Consider the following 16,178-nt stretch of genomic DNA (forward strand, 5'->3'; position numbering starts at 1 on the left):
TTAAAATGAAATGCATATAGAAACCTTCCTCGGGGTGAGTATACTCCAAATATGAATTTTGGTTAAAATCTATCCAGCCCCTTTGGCGTGATGGTGGAACAAACAAACAAACAGACAAACAGACACGAAAAATAAAAACCACCGATTCGGTCTTGAGTTGACCTAAAACGGATAAATATCTGAAAAATTGGCAAAACAAACGAAATTACAGACAGCGGACCCCCTACAACTTTATTTATAAGATATTGCTATTTTGTACCTGATTACCTGTACCTCAAAAAGTGTTTGTTAAGTTTAAGATTCTGAAAGAAATAAAACCTTATTTTTAAAATTCAGTCTGTGATATAGTAGATATACCCATCCACCCAGCACCTTCTTTCACCTCTTTCTGCTCCTCGGAAACTCCGTAACAATTATTATTATTATTATTATTATTATTATTATTATTATTATTATTATTATTATTATTATTATTATTATTATTATTTCTCCAACATCAGAAAGATATATTTTATTTGCATCTTCTCTCGGGAACAGTGTTGCGTCAGTCAGCTAGAAAGAGCAGTTTAATTCCCGAAACTTGCTCTTAGCCAGTAAAACGTGATTATATCGCATTCTCAACTTGTATTTAATTCATGTTAAGTAGTAAAACGGCGTGATACTGTTACATGAAACTTTGATCTAGTTCGTAAACAAAGTTTTACTCCGTTGTTCGCAGATTAATATAAGGAAAGCACCATCGAGCTGCTTTATCAGGATAACATTAGAACGACAAGTTTTAGACACGTCAGGAATAGATCATGTGACAACAGACAAAGTTTATCCTCACTGATGTTAGCTCTTAGCCGAATGAGGTGAGTTTGCTCATAAAGCGGGTAATGTAATCGAGTGTCCCATTACCAATTTAAAAAGTGTCCCGTCTGAAGATTTTCGTTTCGAACAGTAAACAGTTAGTTTTCTTGGAGAGTCATGGGTAGTTCCACAACGGGAGGCAATTAGTCTTACATATTCTGCTCATTTTGTGGATCTACTCGCTTTGACTACTGTAGATGTCACTAATGTGGTAGGTTATCTTAGTTCTCAAAATTAAACTTATTATACGGAGAGGTAGATTGCTTTACTATCCACCAAACTTATACAGCTACTATTTACACTCAATCGCAAGTTCACTCGCGTTTGAGTTTTCACTAACACATGCTCACTTGGGTGACCACCCCGCACTCGTAATCCCCAACACGGCTTCTCACAGCACAGTGTTGTTCTAGAACACTTCACTCCAGTAAGCGTCGTTCAACTTCATGTAGCCATCTACCGGACTTACTCCCGATGAATGATTCGTCACAGATTCGGCGAGCGTTTCCTAACTGTTTAATTTCACTTTATTCTAGTAGTTTCCACTTCCAGACCATTCTGGGTGCCTGGTCCATGGTTACAGATATCCTAGATTCTTCTAGAAGCTTACTTATAACAGGCCTCAACAATTCGGTGGCGATGTTGCTCGCTGTTGGTTCCGTCCACATTGTCGCAACTGAACTGCAATGATCATCTCTCGCAAGCATTCGGCCTTGATCATCGCACTAATATGAATTTCTCTGTGATGTAGGGTTCTGTGGATGTACGGTACCTCATGCCTTTAAGATCTCCACATAGAATACACAAATTCTTCTCCATTCTCTCCCATTACAGCCTCAGTAGGACCACGAGCAACGCTGTCATGGTTTTGGTTTCCTTCTTCTCCTCCAAGAACCTCTTCATCCTCTTCCTCCTCCTCTCCAGTTCCTTGATGTTTTCAATATCTTCTTTTTCTTGTATCCCCCATTGGTGTTTCTCTATTCTGTTCTATCCCTTTCTCTGTTATTGCGCTCTGGCATATTGTTGGTGTATATTTATTCCTCCAGTTCTTTGTCCCTTCCGGCTTGATACCCATCTCAGTCAAGTCCTTCCGGATTTCGACAATCCACTTAGTTCTCGTCTTCCCTCTTGTCCTACCTGCTGTCTCCCGTACTCTTCTAATAATTCTCTCTATATCCACCCTGATCACATTTCCAGCAAACCTTACTCTATTGAGTGGTATTTCTCCTGAATTCGTCCTAGTGTTTCGGTACAGTTCGTCCCTTCATCTTCATTCCTATTTTTCAGTTCCTCTTTTAGGTCCCAGGATGTTGTTCCTCAAGATTTTGCTTTCATTCTCCACTTGCTTTGCCCCAAGCCTTCCTAGTGTCCATCGCCTCGGCATTCACAGTACCGCGTTCGATACTGTTGTATTGTAGAAATGATATTTACATAATATATAGCACCATCATTTCTCAACCGATCTCGTTTGGATAAATGGTTCAATATTGGTGCAGAGATATAGCACTCGGGAGACCTGAGCGCGCCTTGTTATTAATGATGTTATTTGCTTTAAGTTCCACTAACTACTCTTTTCAGGTTTTCGGAGCGTCTTGTTATTAATAGCGCTTTACTTGCTTAGTGAGTTCCTACACCATGATTTCTTTATATTTAACCGTTGTGTTACCCACCTGAGACCTATTCCAATGAATGATTTGATATTCTGACTTTGACACATTCATCTCCCAGTGAGCACACACAACGAACTTAGGACTTCCTTGTTGCCGTGCGCTGTAAACAACAGACCAACGTTCCAATGCTGCAAAGTGAGATGTTTGTGTTCTCTTCAGAGTAAAATTAAACTACCTACGGGGAAGAAGCTGACTGAGGTAGCTCACTAAACGACACCATGGTAAATATGAAGAAGACAAGGGAAAGTACACCACATCAGCTAACGTGTCAAATTTATAAAAACGCAAGGAAAAATCCGGTTCACAATTTTATTCTTTTTATCTGGAGAGTGGCTTATCTAACTTCTTATCTGACAAAACTGGCAATGCTTGAAGGAACCTACACCACAAAATACAATACCGTACTTCTCTAAAGATGATGATATTTTGGAGCAGTTTTATAATATTTTTTAACCGAGCTCTATAGCTGCAGTCGCTTAAATGCGGCCAGTATCCATTATTCGGGAGATAGTAGGTTCGAATCCCACTGTCGGCAGCCCTGAATATGGTTTTCCGTGGTTTCCCATTTTCACACCAGGCAAATATGAATTAACCCCATGGCCTTTTCCTTCCCACTCCTAACCGTTTTCTGTCCCATTGTCGCCATAAGAGCTATCTGTGTCGGTGCGACGTAAAGCAACTTGCAATATATATAGGTTTGTAACCTCTTCAGTACCAGTCAAAACTCAATGAAATTCGGTTAATTTATTCAGTAAGAAGTTATTGTTCAGAAAGAAAAGGGAATCGGTGGGTTTATAGTGGAGATATTAAAGTTCCAGGTGACAAACCGTGGCACTGAAATGATGTCTTAATTTTTGGCCGATTCTGTACAGTTTACGTTCCAGTCAGCGGGCAGCATTCCAAAAACATACAACTGCATAAATCCAAAATAATTGGAACGGGGCAGTGTTGGGGTCATGGTTGCAAGTTGTTACATAGAATACGGCAAAACAAAGACAAAGTCACCTCCGTACAGCCATGAAGGCCCTTGGAGGAGTGGAAGGTAAAGGCTTCCACCATTGTTGACCACGGCACGTGATGGGGTAGAGTGGTTACCTCTACGCCCGGCCGCCTTTGCCCCCAGGAATTAACCTGGTACTCATTTTTGGTGTAGGCTGAGTGAACCTCAGGGCCATATGCATCTCTGAAATTTTTACGACTTCCTGACGGGGATTCGAACCCACGTCCTTCCGGGCGAACCGAGCACGCCTTTGCCGCCTCGGTCAGGCAGCCGCTACATGGAATACGTACCGTGTCGAAATAAAGTATCTGGTAAGTAAGTAAGTATGTGTTTGAAATATTATAGGCATTTTACAGTATGTGTCAAAATATAGAGTACTGGGACCTGCGCCCCCGAAGCGCACACGACGTGTTCTCAGTGTGAAAAGGAAGTTATGTTGTACATTTGTAAATGTTGTTGTTGTCGTTAGAAATTGGTCTCTCGCTGTTCGAAAATTCATTGTTAAATATTATTTCCACACATTCAGAAGTGATGCGAAGGCGTTTGAAAACACAGGTAGAACGATTCCGAGATATCTAATAAGATGGAACCAAGTAACGCAGTCAGTGGCGGCCGGTCAATACGTGCTACCGGGCTCCAGCACGTAGCTTGGAACTGTAAGGAATATTATTTATGTACAGTACAATTATCCTGGTGCCTTTTCGTGTTTTGAGTACGATATGAATTTGTGTTTTGTGCAAATCAGGACGAGATCTGTCGAACACCTAGCGCCGTTCTCCCGGGGAACAAGGCTCGTGCTCATGTGAAGTGAGCCCTTGCCTGTAGCCTGAAGGAAGCAATACGCAGGCGCAGCCAAGCTTGCAACACTCCCCCTAGCCGGCGGAGTATACCGTAAACCGGGATCAACTTTCACTGATCCCGTTTATAGTTACTTCCTCTCCCGCAAGGGGGTAGAATTACTCAATGTCTCCTGCTACCCGGAGCGCAGCGAGGGATCCAGTCGGCCGTGCTTATGTTGAACGTGGTAAGCGAATCTGCCACTAGAGAGTAGCATCGTCTGAGTTCGAAAGTAAAGCGCAGTAAAGCGTAAGTGGAGGCAATCTATCTCACACATGCTTATTAAAATATCCATCTTCCTTTTGTGTCAAAAATAAGGTGAGTAGGTGAGTCAAAGAATCTTTGACTGACCCTAAATGTTATCCCGCATTACAATGTAATTTACTCTGGTGAAATGAAATAGCGTATGGTTTTTAGTGCCGGAAGTATCCGAGGACATGTTCGACTCGCCAGATGCAGATCTTTTGATTTGACTCCCGTAGGCGACATGCGAGTCGTGATGAGGATGAAATGATGATGACGACAACACGTACATCCAATTATGGTTAAAATTCCAGACCCTGCCGGGAATCGAACACGGGATCCCTGTGACCAAAGGCCAGCGCGCTAACCATTTAGCCATGGAGCCGGACATTTACTCTGGTAATAGGGGAGGTCTCAATGAATCAGTTGGCAGCTCTTTCAGTTGCTTTGTGCAGTTTTTAATCTCGCGGTTATATTACTGGTGCGTGTTTTTCTGTCATTGTGTTAGTGCTAAAGTTTATACGAAGATTTATCAAATTATTTATTAACTGCAGTGTATATAAAGTGAAATTAAATTAGTGTTCTTAGTGGGGATCTATATTCCCACGATTCTATTTGCACTGATGTAAGTTGCGCCATTAGGTTAGTAAAAACAATATTTCTCAAATGAATTATTTATCTCGTAGACAGTTGTCGAAGAATTCATCTGCTTCTAAATTAATGTGTTTTTGTTTGTTCTGAGTTATAAATTGTGAGAAAAGTTGTATTATTATTATTATTATTATTATTATTAGTAGTAGTAGTAGTAGTAGTAGTAGTAGTAGTAGTAGTAGTAGTACCAAGTTTGAAGTATGCGTTATTCATCATGGCAATATGCAGATTTAAAACAGCGTATTTAGCTTGTTTTTTGTAGCACGTAGGACGATTTTTTCACGAGCCGCAGTAGTATAATTGGATGGTTCGGCCGCCTCCTCCTCCTCCCGCCGCCTCCTCCGCCGCCGCCGCCCGCGGGAAATTTGAATTCTGGCGGGAAATTTGAATTTTGGCGCGAGATTTGAATTTGTAAACAAAGCCACGTGCTTTTTGACAGCTGTCATCGACAACAACGCATCGCTAACCTCACTGCTGCCATCTTGACGGGCCTAAACCTCACTAGTGCCAACTTAACCTAACTAGCATGAGGTAAACAAAGCCACGTGTTTTTTGACAGCCACGTGCTTTTTGACAGACAACAACGCATCGCTAACCTCAGTACTGCCATCTTGACGGGCCTAAACCTCAGTAGTGCCAACTTAACCTAACTAGTGCGAGATAAACAAATCCACGTGCTTTTTGACAGCCACGTGCTTTTTGACAGATTTGTAAACAAAGCCACGTGCTTTTTGACAGCTGTCATCGACAACAACGCATCGCTAACCTCAGTACTGCCATCTTGACGGGCCTAAACCTTAGTGATACCAACTTAACCTCACTAGCATGAGGTAAACAAAGCCACGTGCTTTTTGACAGCCACGTGCCTTTTTGACAGCTGTCATCCGCCATCTTTAAACTACAGAGCACCGTGCTGCCCTCTTTCGTCACCTATCATCGGCAGTGCTGCCATCTTGACAGACCTAAACCTTAGTGCTACCAACTTAACCTCACTAGCTCGAGATAAACAAATCCACGTGCTTTTTTGATAGCTGTCATCCGCCATCTTTGAGCACAGTGCTGCCCTCTTTAGCTACTTACCTTTGAAATGTGGTGGCGGATAATTTGAAAAATGCTTTTCGACAAGCAGCCATCTTTAATCCAGAGAGAACAGTGCTACCCTCTATGTGGTGGCGGCAAATTGAAAAATTCCACGTGCTCTTGTTTGGAAACAAACTCACGTGCTTTTTCGACAGCTACCATCTGCCATCTTTAATCTATAGAGCACAGTGCTGCCCTCTTTAGCTACTTACCTTTGAAATGTGGTGGCGACAAATTCCACGTGCTCTTGTTTAGTAAACAAACTCACGTGCTTTTTTGTCAGCTGTCATCCGCCATCTTTAATCTATAGAGCACAGTGCTGCCCTCTTTATCGTAGTAGATGTAAATTCGTCACAGCTGTCATCCGCAGTGCTGCCATCTTAACGGGCTTAAACCTTAGTGCTACCAACTTAACCTTACTAGCGCGAGATAAACAAATCCACGTGCTTTTTGACAGCTGTCATCCACCATCTTTAATCTATAGAGCACAGTGGTGCCCTCTTTAGCTACTTACCTTTGAAATGTGGTGGCGGATAATTTGAAAAATGCTTTTTGATAGCAGCCATCTTTGAGCACCGTGCTACCCTCTTTTGTGGTGGCAGGCAATTCCACGTGACAGCAGCCATCTTTAATCATGAGAGCACCGTGCTGCCCTCTATGTGGTGGCGGCAAATTCTACATGCTCTTGTTTGGAAACAAACTCACGTGCTTTTTTCTGACAGCTGTCATCCGCCATCTTGCATCACAAACCTCAGTGCTGCGCTCTTTAGCTAGATACCTTTGAAATGTGGTGGCGGCAATTTGAAAAAATCTATGTGCTCTTGTTTAGTAAACAAAGCCACGTGCTTTTTATGACAGCTATCATCCACCATCTTTAATCAATAGAGCACGGTGCTGCTATCATGCAGGCAATTTCATCACCTGTCATCCGCCATCTTTTAATGAACAGAGCACCGTGCTGCTCTCTGTAGTAGCGGGCAATTTGAAAAGTTCTGTTAGCTGTCATCCGCCATCTTTAATCAAGAGAGCACCGTGCTGCCATCTATGTGGTGGCGGCAAATTCTACGTGCTACGCGCAGCTGTCATCCACCATCTTACATCGCAAACCTCAGTGCTACACTCTATGTGGTGGCGGATAATTTAAAAAGAAAAATTCTACATCAGTCCTCTCTCGACGCTAATTGCACAAGATGGTGACTATACATGACTCCTTAAAGGTGCTTATGCAAGATGATCGCTATACATAGACGCCCTTGGGATGCTTGCGCAAGATGGCGGTTATACAAGGCTCCTTATGAGGGATGCTTGCGCGAGATGGTGGTTGCTCTTATGAGGCGGCTTAAGGATCCATGACTAGAGACGCCCTAAGGATGCTTGCGCAAGATGGCGGATGCAAGATGGCGGCTATACATAGCTCCTTATGAGACAGCCAGTACTCGATACAACATGTGATCAGAACATTGATTGATGTGTTCAGAACACTGTACTCGATACAACATGTGATTAAAACATTGTGTGGTGTGTTCAGAACACTACATAAGTAGAATCGAACGCTGTATTAGGGGATACCTTTGTTTAGATTGAAACATAACAAGACTAGAATTGAACACTGCACATTGATTGATTGATGTGTTCAGAACACAAAATAAGTAGAATCGAACACTGTACTCGATGTCGTTAACTTCAACATGTGATTAAAACATTGTCTGGTGTGTTCAGAACACTACATAAGTAGAATCGAACGCTGTACAACATGTTAGGGGATACCTTTGTTTAGATTGAAACATAACAAGACTAGAATTGAACACTGCACTCGATGTCGTTACATGCGATCAGAACAATGATTGATGTGTTCAGATCACGAAACAAGTAGAACCGAACACTGTACAACATGTTAGGGGATACCTTTGTTCTAAGAAGATCAGCTTGAAACATAACAAGACTAGAATTGAACACTGCACTCGATACAACATGTAATCAGAACATTGATTGATGCGTTCAGATCACGAAACAAGTAGAACCGAACACTGTACAACATGTTAAGGGATACCTTTGTTTAGATTGAAACTAACAAGACTAACACTTCAAATGATTTGCTTAGTAAGAAAATAAAAAAATATATACCGCGTAGCTAACTCGTTCATCACACTGCTAAGACGCTTAGTAATTGTGAATACACTCATACGAAAATCAAGAAAGCACACTGCGTAGCCAACTCGCTCGGCTCACTCGCTTAGTATTTGCAACACACACGGATAAGAATGTTCCGAGATACTTACATGTTTTTTAAGGGAGGGTGAAAGATCATAAATTATATGTACACATGTTGTCTCCTCCAAGTTGTAAGATGAAATAGACGCAGTACTGCGAGTTTCCGCTCTAGCTGGCGAACGGAAGTAGCATGATATCTCAGCAAAAAATAATACGCGTGAGCTTGCAAGTCAGACACAATGATGGATACCGCGATTTAAATCCTGGTAACTTATGCCGTCGGGAAGGGTATCCGGCGAGCATCTAGCTGTAAATCCTCGATTCTCGACAGATTCTTAATCCGAGTTCTTTGACGTCAGGAAGGGCAACTAGTTGAAAACAATTATCGAACACGCATCGCGAAGGCAAGAGTGTGCAGCGATATGCTTGTTTAGACTTGCAGATTACGAAAAGAAACATAACAAGACTTGAGTCTTAAAACAAATTCTTGCGATTTAAAATCTTAGTCAGGAAGGGCATCCAGCAGTAAAACAATAGTTCGTGATACTACGATTTAAAATCTAGCAGTAAAACCCCCGATTATCGACAGATTCTTAATCCGAGTTCTTTGACGTCAGGAAGGGCAACCGGTTGAAAACAATTATCGAACACGCATCGTGAAGGCAAGAGTGTGCAGCGATATGCTTGTTTAGACTTGCAGATTACGAAAAGAAACATAACAAGACTTGAGTCTTAAAACAAATTCTTGCGATTTAAAATCTTAGTCAGGAAGGGCATCCAGCAGTAAAACAATAGTTCGTGATACTACGATTTAAAATCTAGCAGTAAAACCCCCGATTCTCGACAGATTCTTAATCCGAGTTCTTTGACGTCAGGAAGGGCAACTAGTTGAAAACAATTATCGAACACGCATCGCGAAGGCAAGAGTGTGCAGCGATATGCTTGTTTAGACTTGCAGATTACGAAAAGAAACATAACAAGACTTGAGTCTTAAAACAAATTCTTGCGATTTAAAATCTTAGTCAGGAAGGGCATCCAGCAGTAAAACAATAGTTCGTGATACTACGATTTAAAATCTAGCAGTAAAACCCCCGATTCTCGACAGATTCTTAATCCGAGTTCTTTGACGTCAGGAAGGGCAACTAGTTGAAAACAATTATCGAACACGCATAGTGAAGGCAAGAGTGTGCAGCGATATGCTTGTTTAGACTTGCAGATTACGAAAAGAAACATAACAAGACTTGAGTCTTAAAACAAATTCTTGCGATTTAAAATCTCGGATTAAGAATCTGTCGAGAATCGGGGGTTTTACTGCTAGATTTTAAATCGCAGTATCACGAACTATTGGTTTACTGCTGGATGCCCTTCCTGACTAAGATTTTAAATCGCAAGAATTTGTTTTAAGACTCAAGTCTTGTTATGTTTCTTTTCGTAATCTGCAAGTCTAAACAAGCATATCGCTGCACACTCTTGCCTTCGCGATGCGTGTTCGATAATTGTTTTCAACTAGTTGCCCTTCCTGACGTCAAAGAACTCGGATTAAGAATCTGTCTAGAATCGGGGGTTTTACTGCTAGATTTTAAATCGCAGTATCACGAACTATTGTTTTACTGCTGGATGCCCTTCCTGACTAAGATTTTAAATCGCAAGAATTTGTTTTAAGACTCAAGTCTTGTTATGTTTCTTTTCGTAATCTGCAAGTCTAAACAAGCATATCGCTGCACACTCTTGCCTTCACGATGCGTGTTCGATAATTGTTTTCAACCGGTTGCCCTTCCTGACGTCAAAGAACTCGGATTAAGAATCTGTCGAGAATCGGGGGTTTTACTGCTAGATTTTAAATCGCAGTATCACGAACTATTGTTTTACTGCTGGATGCCCTTCCTGACTAAGATTTTAAATCGCAAGAATTTGTTTTAAGACTCAAGTCTTGTTATGTTTCTTTTCGTAATCTGCAAGTCTAAACAAGCATATCGCTGCACACTCTTGCCTTCACGATGCGTGTTCGATAATTGTTTTCAACTAGTTGCCCTTCCTGACGTCAAAGAACTCGGATTAAGAATCTGTCGAGAATCGGGGGATATACAGCTAGATTTTAAATCGCACTATCACGAACTATTGTTTTACTGCTGGATGCCCTTCCTGACTAAGATTTTAAATCGCAAGAATTTGTTTTAAGACTCAAGTCTTGTACCGGATGCCCTTCCTGACTAAGATTTTAAATCGCAAGAATTTGTTTTAAGACTCAAGTCTTGTTATGTTTCTTTTCGTAATCTGCAAGTCTAAACAAGCATATCGCTGCACACTCTTGCCTTCGCGATGCGTGTTCGATAATTGTTTTCAACCGGTTGCCCTTCCTGACGTCAAAGAACTCGGATTAAGAATCTGTCGAGAATCGGGGGTTTTACTGCTAGATTTTAAATCGTAGTATCACGAACTATTGTTTTACTGCTGGATGCCCTTCCTGACTAAGATTTTAAATCGCAAGAATTTGTTTTAAGACTCAAGTCTTGTTATGTTTCTTTTCGTAATCTGCAAGTCTAAACAAGCATATCGCTGCACACTCTTGCCTTCGCGATGCGTGTTCGATAATTGTTTTCAACTAGTTGCCCTTCCTGACGTCAAAGAACTCGGATTAAGAATCTGTCGAGAATCGGGGGTTTTACTGCTAGATTTTAAATCGTAGTATCACGAACTATTGTTTTACTGCTGGATGCCCTTCCTGACTAAGATTTTAAATCGCAAGAATTTGTTTTAAGACTCAAGTCTTGTTATGTTTCTTTTCGTAATCTGCAAGTCTAAACAAGCATATCGCTGCACACTCTTGCCTTCGCGATGCGTGTTCGATAATTGTTTTCAACTAGTTGCCCTTCCTGACGTCAAAGAACTCGGATTAAGAATCTGTCGAGAATCGGGGGTTTTACTGCTAGATTTTAAATCGTAGTATCACGAACTATTGTTTTACTGCTGGATGCCCTTCCTGACTAAGATTTTAAATCGCAAGAATTTGTTTTAAGACTCAAGTCTTGTTATGTTTCTTTTCGTAATCTGCAAGTCTAAACAAGCATATCGCTGCACACTCTTGCCTTCGCGATGCGTGTTCGATAATTGTTTTCAACTAGTTGCCCTTTCTGACGTCAAAGAACTCGGATTAAGAATCTGTCGAGAATCGGGGGTTTTACTGCTAGATTTTAAATCGTAGTATCACGAACTATTGTTTTACTGCTGGATGCCCTTCCTGACTAAGATTTTAAATCGCAAGAATTTGTTTTAAGACTCAAGTCTTGTTATGTTTCTTTTCGTAATCTGCAAGTCTAAACAAGCATATCGCTGCACACTCTTGCCTTCACGATGCGTGTTCGATAATTGTTTTCAACCGGTTGCCCTTCCTGACGTCAAAGAACTCGGATTAAGAATCTGTCGAGAATCGGGGGTTTTACTGCTAGATTTTAAATCGCAGTATCACGAACTATTGTTTTACTGCTGGATGCCCTTCCTGACTAAGATTTTAAATCGCAAGAATTTGTTTTAAGACTCAAGTCTTGTTATGTTTCTTTTCGTAATCTGCAAGTCTAAACAAGCATATCGCTGCACACTCTTGCCTTCACGATGCGTGTTCGATAATTGTTTTCAACTAGTTGCCCTTCCTGACGTCAAAGAACTCGGATTAAGAATCTGTCGAGAATCGGGGGATATACAGCTAGATTTTAAATCGCAGTATCACGAACTATTGTTTTACTGCTGGATGCCCTTCCTGACTAAGATTTTAAATCGCAAGAATTTGTTTTAAGACTCAAGTCTTGTACCGGATGCCCTTCCTGACTAAGATTTTAAATCGCAAGAATTTGTTTTAAGACTCAAGTCTTGTTATGTTTCTTTTCGTAATCTGCAAGTCTAAACAAGCATATCGCTGCACACTCTTGCCTTCGCGATGCGTGTTCGATAATTGTTTTCAACCGGTTGCCCTTCCTGACGTCAAAGAACTCGGATATCGCGCTTCAGAAAAGAGAAAAGCTAGAGCATGGTTGTTTAGTTGTGAAGTGCTTGGTCCACTTCCATCAGACTTTTCTAATCGTCCTTCAATATAGAGGTAGCTTTCGTGCGGTAAGGTGTAAACATCTTGTTGATTAATAATAAAATGAATTTCATCATTGTTATTTAATCCAAACGTAAAAGGTTGATAGGAATGAAGCTCACTTCGTACTACACCTTCACGACTTTCTGCTGTATTCGTAATGTCTAGCATTTCTTCCATTCTGTTGTAGTAGTGTATATCCTAAATCTTGGAGTATCTGCTTATGGGTATCTGTTAACTCGATGAGTCTCTGCACACATGTAGTATGTCTTCGGAATGTACACCGTGTTTTATAGATGGTTTTCATAGTGATTTAAGATGTAGTTTGTAAGCTACGTACGCGTGCTGATCTAAATGAATAAGCTGATTATGTTTATTTACAAGTCTAAGAGTAATGTTGCTAATGTGTTTTACAGACACAGGATGATAAAGAACTACTGCTGGTTTCTCACACATAGTATATCCACGTTCCTCTGTAACAATAAAGTCGTGCAGGACGTGCGAAGGTTGTAGATTACTATTCAAGTCTGTAATAATATTACAAGTAATGTTCACATTATAATCATCGAAGAGTTTTATAGGTTGATCAGACTCGTAACGTACGTTCGGTAGGAGCTCCCTCGATGAAAATCCAAGCAGTGGTCCAATCGAATCAGGTTGTGATTTGAAGTCAATCTTAAATGATGATTCAATAACACATTTATGCGTAATGTTGCTTATAGTGATTGAGAACTTGTAATTATGATTACTAAAACTATCTTCCCCAAACTGATCAATTAACGTACTTTCAATATAGTCGTGAATATCATCTACTGTATAACTACCTGAGGGTAGTGTTAGCACATACTCATCGTAATAGAACTTGTTTAAACCATCACGCACATTATAGATTTTATTGTAGCTTTCAAACGATACTAGTCCAAGACTATGCGGCTGATAACCAAGTTCGATTTTCGGATTAAAATAGATGGTTGTTTCAGGTCCTTCTCCACGTACAGCAAACGTTCTTTCACTGTTCGTCATCACGTAGACACTAATACACTTTCTCTACTGTCTGGGTTTGATATAAGAACATAAGACATAATCGTCCGCACATGCGTGTATTAAAGTTTTGCACACGGTTTTTATTGTAAACAATGTCTGCACTGCTTCCGAAATAACGTATGAGCTCAAAAGGAGGAGGTAAATCTCCATAGCTATCAAAATACCATACTTTAGATTTACGTTTTACATAAGCAACGTAATGAGTTCCAGGTCCACGACTGTCGTCCAAGTTAATTACGGCACTTTCACGTTCACGTGGACGTGCTGGTAGTTGATCGCGCATATACACTCCTCGAAAATAATGAATTCCTAGTTGTTTAGCAAACGTAAAAACTTCATCATGTGTTAGAGCTCGATATGGCAGTGCATTCAGTAGACGTTTTTTGGAGAAATGTAGATACCAAGCCCTTTCTTGTATGGTGCTAGCTTCATGTTAACACCTTTGCCTCGTAACGCAATTGCCTCCATCGTCTTGTTATGACGTTCACTCTCTTTCAACTGTTGTTTCGCTTCTTCTACAGCTTTGACAGTTCTCGCTACAGCACTAGCACCACCTAGCAATGACCCTAAAGCTGCTAAGCCAGCAAACAGTGCAGGAAGAAATCCTCCTCGTTTTGGTACAGGAATAATTCGCGCACGTTTACTAAATATTGCTCTGCACTTTGGAGAAATTCTCGCTCTTGCTGCGCGTAACGCCTTAGTAATAGCTACACGAGGATTGTATTCCCCTCGAATAGCTTTTTGCGCAGCCTTTATAACATCTTTCCATCCAACAGTTTTTACTTTCTTCTTCTTCTTCATGTCGTTTGTATATCGTTGTTTCACCATGCTGGACACGACGTTACTAGTCAATAGCAAATCATAAACTAACCGTTGCCTCTTGTTTCGTTTAATATATATATTACTATTACGTACTTTATGATTCAGTTATCATGAAGATTATAAAGCAGCAAGACACGCTACCTGTTAGCGACATTGTACCACATCTCTTACCTAGTTCTAGTACAACTACAAGAAAACGTCATGGAACGTTGTTTCCTTTTACTGTTCGATGTATTATATCAGGTCCGTCGGGATGCGGTAAAACAAATCTTTTACTCACACTTATTACTTCTGTAAATGGTGTACGCTTCGAGAATATTTACGTTTTCGCAAAGTCACTCTATCAGCCGCTATATACTATTCTACAAACTGTAATGCACGATCTAGTTAAAGATGGAATAAGATATTTTAAATTTAATTCACATGAGCAAGTACCATCACCAGACGATGTGCTTCCTAATTCTCTAATGATCTTTGATGATGTCGCAACAGAACAGCAAAACGTTATTCGTGCATTCTTTAGTATGGGTCGACATAAATATGTTGATTGCATCTATTTGTGCCAAACCTATTCTCGTGTGCCCAAGCAGTTGATACGCGACAACGCAAATGTTATTGTGCTTTTTCGTCAAGATGAGCGCAACATGCGACATGTGTATAACGATCATGTTAACACTGATATGACATTCGATGACTTTAAACGTATGTGTGCTAAATGTTGGTCATTACACCGTTACAGCTTTTTAGTTATTGATAAAGAAAGTGATGTACAGCATGGACGATATCGCATGGGTTTCGATCATTTTATATGCATTAACACAGAATTACAGTAACTACTTGATTAAAAACCACCATCATGTTAACATCTAGCAAGGAGATCACAAAACATATCATCCAAGCTCGAAACAATATTCGACGGAAATTTAAAGAGCTTAAACGTATTCAAGCAGACACGGATTTATTTTTAAAAACAAAACTAAGTACACCACTCAAAGAAATTTTTAATTCTACATTACCGCAGTCTACTTCACGTTTTGCTTCTATGCAAACATCATATCATAAAGAGAAGCATGAAGAAGAAAAGCATGAAGAAGATACGGAAGAGAAGAAGCAGGATGTAGATCAAGAAGAGGAAGATAAGGAAGAAGAAGAAGAAGAACTTAATGATGCATCACCATCTAAGCGTGTTGAGTTTTTAACTACAGATGTTATTGCAGAAACACCTACTACATCGACGCAAAATCTACCATCTTTGTCTGAGGTGATGATTACACCAGAGTATCGCAATCAGTTTAGAACTTTTATTCAAGATACCTATGGATCTCTCTTTGCACCTTATATAGAAAAACTTTTTACAGGACAAACTGACACTACCTATGGTATTCGCTACGAAGATGACTGTTTCCGGATAGGAAATTCAAATGTTAAGATTAATAGCAACAAACTCATTGTAAAAGGTGTTACCTATAAACCTACGAAAGGACTCTTAGAACTTCTTTTCTCACGAATACCTGACAAGGATATAATTTTACAAGATGATCTTAAAAAGTATAAAGCAATACTTTTTGCTACTGATGCAACACGACGTAATTACAAGAGAACAGAACCTGTAAATGCGAATAAGAGTTACAAGTATCGTGAGTTTATTTCTAAGCTGTTTCCGACTGCACGTAGTCTAGACGTTATCTACAAG

This window comes from Anabrus simplex, chromosome 5, assembly GCF_040414725.1.
Source record: "Anabrus simplex isolate iqAnaSimp1 chromosome 5, ASM4041472v1, whole genome shotgun sequence".
Lineage (NCBI taxonomy): Eukaryota > Metazoa > Arthropoda > Insecta > Orthoptera > Tettigoniidae > Anabrus > Anabrus simplex.